Source organism: Belonocnema kinseyi, chromosome 8 (assembly GCF_010883055.1).
Source record: "Belonocnema kinseyi isolate 2016_QV_RU_SX_M_011 chromosome 8, B_treatae_v1, whole genome shotgun sequence".
In the NCBI taxonomy this organism is placed as follows: Eukaryota; Metazoa; Arthropoda; class Insecta; order Hymenoptera; family Cynipidae; genus Belonocnema; species Belonocnema kinseyi.
In genome coordinates, this window is record NC_046664.1 from 106,429,797 (window position 1) to 106,440,379 (window position 10,583).

Sequence of the window (10,583 nt, forward strand, 5' to 3'; positions counted from 1 at the left end):
CCCTCCCCCGGCCCCCCTCGTGGACAAGCGTGGATTGTTGCCATACCCCCTCCACCCTAAACTGTCCACGTGGTATATGGATGGCCCTTATCTGAAATCAAAAGTTGTTCCATTTACATACTCTCTCGTGCATTTTTCAATAATATTAATGTAAATTACAAGAATTTTTTCAATTAATTAGTAAAATTTATTTAGACGATTCATTAGTTCGTAAAAAAGCGGCACTTTTGTTGTCCGCTCGGGGCGGCCAATTCTTAAAGGCGGCCCTGGTCACATCAAATAATATGATACGCAGGGTTGTGTGGCACATTGCCTCTATTGTGTAATGTAATAAGTAATATAGAACACAGGGTAATATAGCACATGATGTCTACGTTTTTTTTTGGTTAAGGTAGTATCTTTAGTAAAATATTGTGCTATCTTTTCCAAAAACATGCATATAAATTGAGTCTATGTTTTTAGTTAGGTCAGAATATGTTTAATACAATATTGTACTATCTTTTCTAAAAACAACCTTGTTTACTCAAACTGTGGCGGCATGATCTTTTTATAATATAGAGAGATATCAATATAAATACAAAGTAAAAGCATTATATTATATTGTTTATGAAATATCTTATTATTCTGAAACGAGTATTTTATTTAAGGGCATTGAAACCAGGACCCGCATATTCAAAATTAAATTGTCTCATTTTACTCCATGAATGCCACAATTGCATTTTTTCAAGTAATTGTGGCGTATTCCTGTTCTGGATCAAATCCGTACACTGAAAAAAAAAATTGCATTAAATCAAGTAGGCTAATTTACTTGACTGATTTTACTTGAAAGAAGCAAGTATTTTCTTTCCACAAAAGACCAATTTTCTTGAATTAAGAAGATAATAGAATCAGGACAACTATTTGAATCAAGAAAATATTTACTCTAAGCAAAAAACTATTGAGTTAATTTGTTCTATTCTACTCATTTGCGTGAAGTTTAATAAAATATTGAATTAAGAATATTATATTCTCATGATAAGTAACTAAAACTCTAAAAAAATGTTTCTTGATCCAAGTAAATTCATATTATACTTATTTTGACTACTATTTTAATTGAAACAATGTTCATGTTCTTGAGACAATAAAATGAATTTATTCAGCGAAGAAATAATTTCTCTTAGAATAATTCTTGTATATTTTCCTTCAAATAATTATTTATTTGAAACAAATGCCAGATTTACTTCGAAGATACCTATGTTATCAAGATAGAAACACATCAGTTTTTTAAACATAAGAACTGTAGACTTGATACAATAGACATCGCACACATACTATGAAAAATAATATATTGGTCTAGATCAGCGATTCCCAAACTAGTGCCGCCGGCCGATAAGGCTGCCGCCGGCAGGTGGATGCCACCCCGGGCCGGGCAGCCCCCGAGGGGGAAGCCAGCCCGGTCCCAGCCACTCGGCAGCCCCCCCCCCCCCGCTATGAGGACCCTTTCATTGTCATGATATTTAAGGCTGTTTCAATTACTAAAACCCTAAAGATATGGCTCAATTAAATTCTAATTATCTGAATCATTTTCCTGATGTCATTTTAAAAAATGAAAAAAAAAGTTGATGAAAATCGGTTAATATTTCGAATAATTAAACATATCGTTAAGAACACGCCAAATTACAAGAACTGTCAACTGGCATTGAATATATTAACCGATGTTCATCAACTTTCTTTTCATTTGCTTCAAATTAGATTAGGAAATTGACTCAACTAATTAAAATTTAATTTATTAACATATTAACACATTTTAATTTTTCTCAACCGGTTCTAATTCTCTTGCGTGAAGCATGGTGTGTCAAGCAGTGAAGTTTAGGAATCGCTGGTCTAGATCAGCGATTCCCAAACTTTTTTGCAGTTTACAGGGAGGGGCAGGGTCGCCACCCTACCATTTTTTTCCTCTACTAGAACCCAAGGGCGATACTCAACTGTCCGTCATGCGGGAGGTTGCATACTTCACTCGAGAGAATTGAAACCGGTTGAGAAAAAATAAAATGTGTTAAAATGTTAATATATCAAATTTTAATTTGTTGAATCAATTTCTTAATCTGACTTTAAGCAAATATAAAGAAAATTGATGAAAATCGGATAATATCTTCAATGCCAATAGACAGTTCTTGTAATTTTGCATGCACTTAAAGATATGCTTAATTACTCGAAATGTTAATCGATTTTCATCGACTTTTTTTTTCATTTTTTTTAAATTACATCAGGAAAACGATTCAGATAATTATAATTGAATTGAGCCATGTCTTTAGGATTTTAATTATTGAAACAGCCTTAAATCTCATGGCAATGAAAGGCTCCTCATAGCGGGGGGACTGCCGTGGTGCTGGGCCCGGCTGGCTTCCCCCCTAGGGGGCTGCCCGACCCAGGGTGGCTTCCCCTGACCGCGGTCGGGCCGCTGTCCTTCGGCACTAGTTTGGGAATCGCTGGTCTAAATGAGTGATTCCCAACCTTTTTTCGCTCTTTCTGGGGAGCGGTAGGGTCACCACCCTCAAATTTTTTTCATAATACTTAGACCCAAGTAGGGACACATGACAGCTTATGATGTAGGCATGTGCTGCCTTGTCGCGCTCGACCTTCCCATTATAGGAAAATTAGAGCCGATTAGGAAAAATGGAAAATTTAGTTGAATCTTCATTAGCGAATGTTAATAGGCAGCATTAGATTTTCTGGACTATGACGAGAACATTAGAAAACTATAGAAAGAAATCGGTTGATAACTTCAAAAGTTATTGCACTTTTGTTACGCTGCAAAGTAGTCTAGTAATGTATTTTCTTAGACAAATTTAGTGAAAATATTAACCGATTTTTATGAACTTTTTTTCTATATTTCTAAAATTAGATCACGAAAGTGATTCAGCTCATTTAAATTTAATTGTGTCATACCTTCATAACTTCAGTTATTGTAATAGGTCTCAATCTCAGAACAATGAAAAGCATTCATGCTAGGTAAAAAAAATAGTCTCATGCTCACAGCGGGGACCCTGCCTTAGAGCCTACCGAGGTACCCGACCCGGGGTGGCGTCCCCCTACCGCCGGGTAGCCACCCTACCCAGGGTAGCAGTTTGGGATGAGCCGATGAGGCTGCCGCCGGCAGGGGAATGCCATCCCGGACCGAGCAGCCCCCGAGGGGGAAGCCAGCCCGGGCCCAGCTACTCGGCAGCCCCCCCCCCCTCCTCCCCGCTATGAGGAACCTTTTATTGTCATGAGATTTAAGGCTGTTTCAATAACTAAAATCCTAAAGATATGGCTCAATTCAATTCTAATTATCTGAAACATTTTCCTGATGTAATTTTAAGAAAATGACAAAAAAGTTGATGAAAATCGGTAACATTTCGAGTAATTAAGCATATCGTTAAGAACACGCAAAATTACAAGAACTGTCAATTAGCATTGAATCAATTGGAATTGAATATTGTGAAAAAATGTGAGGGTGGCGACCCTGCTGCTCCCCAGAAAGTGCATAAAAAGTTTGGGAATCGCTGGTCTAGAATCTAGATCAGTGGTCAGCATGTTCCTGACCGAGTCAGGTTACCCTGATCGGGCTGACCAACGACCTACTTTCTGGCCAGGTACCTGCGAGCTTGGGCAGACCATCCCTTTTTTCATGCGTCCTTTGTTGAAAAATGGGAACAAATTTGAGATTCAAAAATTCTTAATTTTGCAATCAGTGATTTGAAAGTATTATATTTGGAATCTGCGTACTTTTCCGATTCCAAAGACATGTAATTTGTCTATAAAGGTTAAAAATTTGAGAAGTATTTATTATTAAATTAAATATTAAGCTGAACTTTCTTGATATTAAACTCCGTTAAATATTCAACTTTTTTAGGCAAGTAATATATCATTGGAATCGACAAAATTAGTAGATGCTGATTATGCTATTTTCAAATCGCTAGCAGAAAAATTTAAAGTTTTTAATGTTCCTTACTTTGATATGCCTGCAGACAAAAGACTCCTCCTGGAGTAAGCTCACTCATACTAAGGTCCATGAATATACCAAAAAGTAGTAGTAAAAATTAAGTAGGGGCTGGCCTGACCATACTTGAAAACTGAACAAAAAATTTGCCGACCACTGGTCTAGATCAGTGGTAGGTACGCTCTTGCCCAGGGCAGGCTACCTTGCCCTGGCTGCCTTACGACCTACTTTCAGAGCAGTACCTGCGAGCTTGGCTAGACCACCCCTTTTCTCAGGGGTCCTTTGTTAGGAAATGAGTACAAAATGTGACATTAAAAAATTCGTAATTTTGCAGTAAGTGACTTGAAAGGAATATATTTGGAATCTCCGTATTTTTCCGATTCCAAAGACATTTAATTTGTCTATAAAGGTTGAAAAATTTGAGAAGTATTTAGTATTAAATTGACTGTAAAGCTGATGTTTCTTGATATTAAACTCCTTCAAATTTTTAATAAAACTAGGCAAGTTAAATATCATTGAAATCGGAAAAATTCGTAGATGCTGATAATGCTATTTTCAAATCGTTAGTTGAAAAATTTAAAATTTTTAAATTTCCGTGCTTTGACATGCCTGTGGACAAAAGACCCTTGCTGGAGAAAATTATTCAAAAAGTTTGCCAACCACTGGTTTAGACTTTAGATTAATTTACTTCTTCCCAAGTGGAAATTTACAACTGGCATGGTACCGCACCAGTACCGCACAAAGACATTTTGATGTTGGCGCGGTACTGGCATAAAGTAGGCTCCCGTGTTGGCTTTATACTGACAAACTGCCAAAAGATGACCTGGCACAATACTGGCAGCCAGTGCCGGACCAGTACTGATTTAATATTGGCATAGTCACAATATATGCATGGCATAATCTCGGTCTTCTACTGGTATTAAATCGTCATGGGCCTGGCATAATACTAGCACAGTATCAATCTAGTGCTGGCAAAACATCTACTTTTCGTTAAAGCTAGTCTTCATGATACTGGCGTTGCATTGGCGTAGCAACAATACAATATTAGCGTAATGATGGCTGTTAGTTGGTGTTAGGTCGCCATGGTAAAGATTTATACCTGGCAAAGTGACGGTCGAAGAACGGCATACACTTGGCCTTAAGCTGGCGTGGAACTGACTACGATCATAGTTACAATTGGCTTAGTATTGCGCCTGAACTAAGTTAATATTGTTAGTTATGGCACATGGGACGCTCTAGTGCTGGCTTGGTACTGGTAAACTACCGAAACTTAGTACTGAGATATTATTGGCATAATACTATGCCGTAGCAATAATCCAGGACTGCCATAATGACACACTTTTACCGACGTCATATCTCGTTGGGGTAATCGACAGAATTAGTTACTCAATAAATTTAGACTCGGGAAGAGTCCGGATGTTAAGACATTTCGAGCACGGACACCACTCGGATGGGTGACCATCTGGGACATACGACTAGTTTCTGTATTCAGTGCTTTTAACTAATATAGAGTAATGGGGATTGGTTGTATAAAATCCGACTGAACTTGGGTGAAAGTTTTCTGAAATTTTCCACTTCACTGGCCAAATGTCAAGGAAAATGCAAGTACTTCCAATAACGTTAGATGCACCTGCGGGACTTAAATATATTAGCCTAAAATTAAAATAATAATAATCGTTCCAATAGAAGAAAAAATGGATCATTATTGCAGAATTGGCTTTGAAAATCTTAATTACCCAATCTGATATAAAATAATTTGAAAAAATAATTTAGAAACAATATTTAAGACATGGATACCCTTAGGCACATACATTTTTTCAAATAAGTAGTTTTTAAAGTAAGCGATAAAGTATGTGGAAACGGTGGCAATATTGAGCGTCTTTGTAACGCCGATGTTAGATCAGGGCGATGAACAGCTCGCAATTCTTCCTTCATTTCTTCAACCTTCTTGTAGAAATCGTACTGAATGCTCCTCTCAAATCACTCCAATTTTGAATCCAAGGCTTGTAGCATCACCTTGATCTCATCTAAAATGTTTTGTAAATATAAAAAATATCTAAAATATGCACACTACTGATGAAAATTATCTACACGCTTGCGGTTTTCGAGATAACTTTTTTCCTCATAATACTGCGAAAGGGGAACAAATTCGAAATCTGAAAAGCCCAGTTTTAAGGCAAAATCTCAGTTTTTGAAGATATTCTAAAAAACCGCTAAATATCAATGTTTTAGAAAAATTATAGAGAAATTTAACCATTTTTTGTTCACAATCTTCTTAGTTAAAAAAATATATTTTTGGTTAAGGATTCCACTATTTTGTTGAAAATACGTCTCTTTCCATGAATTCAACCATTATTTATTTTAAATGAAAAGAATTTTTTATTTAAGAGAGAGAAAGTATATATGTAAAAATTTAAAGTGAGAATAAATGTATATATAGATGAAGTTCCTGATTCATATTTTTGTTTGAAACGATATGGCGCCAATGTTTCCGTTTCGGTAAATTTCCATCAAAGCCAATGTCGAAACCAAACACGGGATAAAATTGTATTGCTCGTGTATTTGGTAAAGGTGAACATTTTTCTGAAATTTTGATTTGAAATATCTGGAAATATCTAATATTATCAAAAATAATTTTGAATGTTAATTTTATATTTTAATCTAAATGTATTGAGGTTAAATCAATATATTTAATTAATATTAGCCCCTGATGGATGAACAGTAATCTGAATATTGTCTCACTGTCAAATTTTTTAAAAGAAAATACATTTAACGCTATCTCGAAATCTAATGACTGAAGTGAAGAATTTATGCCACATGGAGAAAAATAATTCGAGAAACTTGACTAAACTCAGTTGGGTAAATTCGGGACTTATGGACACTTTGATAAAGTTTCATTTCAAGTTGGGTAAAATGAAATTCGATAATACCTCATTCACAAACATGAAAGTGTGACAAATTAATACCAATTGTCTACCGAACTATACTTTACTTAATACTGTACTTGGTAGTTGACATTTTAATAGACATCGTCATAAAATATATAAAACGTTAGATAAAGATTAATGAAAATTTGGGTAAAACGATGCCCAGGACTCATTAGAAAATATAAGAGGGTTTACAGGAAAGTCACGAGGGAATGACTGACGCTCGAGAAACTTTAACTACCAGTTTGGTAAACCGTAAGCTTCTGTGAATAAAAAAGAACTTATACGCAATCAAGAGCATACAACCTATATATACACATTAGCCAGTCACAGCCAATCAGAATACAATTTCGTGCACATACACATACACAATTTAGCTTAAACAATTACATTAAATTACATACAATACACTCGCAGCTTTTAACAATATTAACGCTATCGAAAATTGAAAACGCTGTCGACGGGTTACGAACCACCCCAATCAAAGTTTAACGCGTTCTTTCGCCTACGACGTAAGCCTCACGGCTAACCTAACAGTTGGGTTACCGGAAAAAAATCTCGACTAGAAACTTGAAGTACGAGTACGTCAGGGCTGTGCAAAAAATATCTAGGGCTCGTTTCAGCAAAAATTTGTATTGTAACATTTAATTGATGATCCGGTTTTTAAATTGATGAGAAGTAAATAAAAACATTGGATCATTTTTTATTTAAAATTTTCTAACCTTGAAACCCTAAATTATTTAATTTTTAATATTTTCAATGTTTGCATCGTCTACTTTTTTAAAATCTTTTTGATGTAAAATATTCATGTTATTAAAATTGAGCATTAAAAACCTGAAAATTAAGTTTATATAAAATCTCTGAAATTGAATTAGGTTAAAATTTCAGGAATTAAATAGAATATACAAGCTAACACGCTTTACAGGATTTATTAATTATATTGCATGGAACTTATGTATAGGAAAATATGAATAACACACATAACTTGAGAAAATTCTGAATATCTCTTCTTGAAATAAGTCTTTATTCAAGATTTTGAATTAAAGATGCTTTAGTTTTAATATGTGCAATTTTATTATGTTGTTTCGAATGTTTTTTTTACGTAATTTAATTTTAAATACTCACAATTAAACACTCTACAATAATAAAAATGTATAATAACAAATTCTTAAATTTAAATGATTTTCAAGGAAATAAGTCAAGTTTTAAATTCTGGCTAGATTCATTGAACTTCACCGATACTACATTTTCTGTAGAAATCAATTTTCTAAATTGAACACAATTATTAAAGTAATGAAAACTCAAGTTTTCTGCGATCTAAAGTAAATTCCCGGTTTTTAAAATTAAATTCACGGTCATTTCCCGGCCATTTTCCGATCAAGTCACCATCTTGCGAATTTGCATGCAAAAGTTGCATTTTCAAACCGAAAATATGAATTTTCAACAAAAAATTTACTTTCCAACTAAACTTTAGAACTTTCTACTAAAAGATTGAGGCCAAGCCGACACTTTCGTTTCAGCTCGTTTTTTTTAATTTAAAGAAATTTCGTTTGAGAACGTATTACGTATTTTACTGAGAAGTTTGCACACATATTGCCAATACATGCTGAAAATTTTTTCGATATCTAGAATAGTTTTTAAAATTTGACAATATATGACATTTATGAATTTTCATTCATCACACTCAATACCTGGAATTTGTAAACTATTCAAGATATCAACAATTGAAAATTTTAATTACAAATTTTAATTTCGAAAAGGAATCAGGTACGAAAAAGTGATGATCACGAGGATATAAGGTTTAGGGAATATAAAGAATTTATTTTACTGAACAATTTTGTTCATTTCTTACAAATAATAAATTTCCTCATAAATCAATTTAACCCAGTTTTTCCTACTAAATACGAGGAAAAAAATGTTTTCATCCCACTAAACGGAAGAAAAATCTAAAAATTTAGTGAGAAAACCTCTAACATGACAAAAACCACTAAAATGGCAGCACTCAGGCTTATATCAGGTGCGTCAACTTCGATTCATGGTAATTACATTTTTAATTTCCTACTTTAATTAAATCTTATTTTATTTTGCAATTTTACAAACTAATATTTATTACTTAATACAAGGCGACAATGAGGACTGTAAGTAATTTGAAAATTCAACACATTTTTCCAAATTAGAAAATTGGTGAATATCTTCGAGGTGCTCAGTACTTGCACACGATCCTGAAAGGTTGTGGAGGCGATGGAAGATACTGCGTGACTATCGGTTTACCAAACTGTCGAATAAAGTCTAATGTAAAAAAATGAAAAGCTCGCTTAGAGTGGAGAAACTTTCATAAAGTATGCAGGAGATTATAACATAACCAAAATTAATTTTTCTCTAGAATCCATTTAAAACTTTACCAAACCCTTAGGTAAATGATACATTTTTTACCTAGAAAGAATAACCGAAACTTATCATTCTGTAAACCATTTTGAGGGAATTATTGTCATTGCATACTTTAAAGTTTGCTTGACTTTACATTTGCAAGCATTACTCAACAAGCATGAAACTTTATCCAATTTTTTCTGAATGTGTGACAGAATAGTTTTCAATAATTACACTACGTGCATTAATGATTAATTTGGAAAATCTTTACTGTACATTTGGAAAATTTAATCTGCGTTATTAAAGTTTACCGAACTGACATTTATTCTTTAACATTTCGCAAAACACAAATTATTACAATAATGTGAAACATTTTCCTTTTGGTCCATATATCCCAATTATACTTAAAAGTTCGGTAAAGTTTCCTGACCAAATTTTCTCCGTGCACAGTTGATTTATTGTGTAGTAAAGGGTTTTTTACTTACCTTCTGGAAACACTATCTCAGCATTCATTAAACGAGAAGCATAATATAATTCTGCTTCTTTTGAACGAGTGAACCATCGGACGACACGTTCTGCAGCTTCCAGTCTAAACGGAATTCTGCTGTGAATTCTGCAGATTCACATATCGAACAATCGATTGTTTCAATTAACCACTAGCTTCACGTTTGAAGTCCAACAGAGAACACTGCTCAAAGAAGTCCTTATCTATCAGAATTATCGCAGAAACACTTCTGCCAGTACTCAGCCGGTATCGAGTCAACGCACGGCATAATGATATTGCCGTTAGATAACCGGCAGTTGACTTTCGTGTTTTGCCAGTGTTGAGCCTATACCGAGCCAACGCACGGAATAATAATGAGGCCAGCAGATAGCCAGTGGTTAAAGTTTGTACTCTGCTAGTATTAAGTATGTACCGCGCCAAGGCACGACCTAATACTGTAGCCGTTAGATAACCGATTATCGAAGTTTTTACTTTGCCAGTATCGAATCTATACCGAGCCAACACATGGCATAATGCTGCTGGCGGTTGATAAACGGAAATCGAAGTTTGTACTCTGCCAGTGCTGAGCCTGTATCGAGCCAACGCGCGGCATAATGATGTGTCTGATAGATAACCGGCAATTGATGTTTGTGTTCTGCCAGTAGTGAACCTGTATCTATCCAACGCACGGCATAAGTACTGAAAGCTGGATTTAACCATAGTTAAGAGTACAGAAATTGTTAACATGAGAAATAGTAGGGGGGAAATGGTATATGATGCAGATGGAACACTAGAGGCTTTCAGAGACTATTTTAGGAGACAATTCGGAGATGAAGCTATAGGA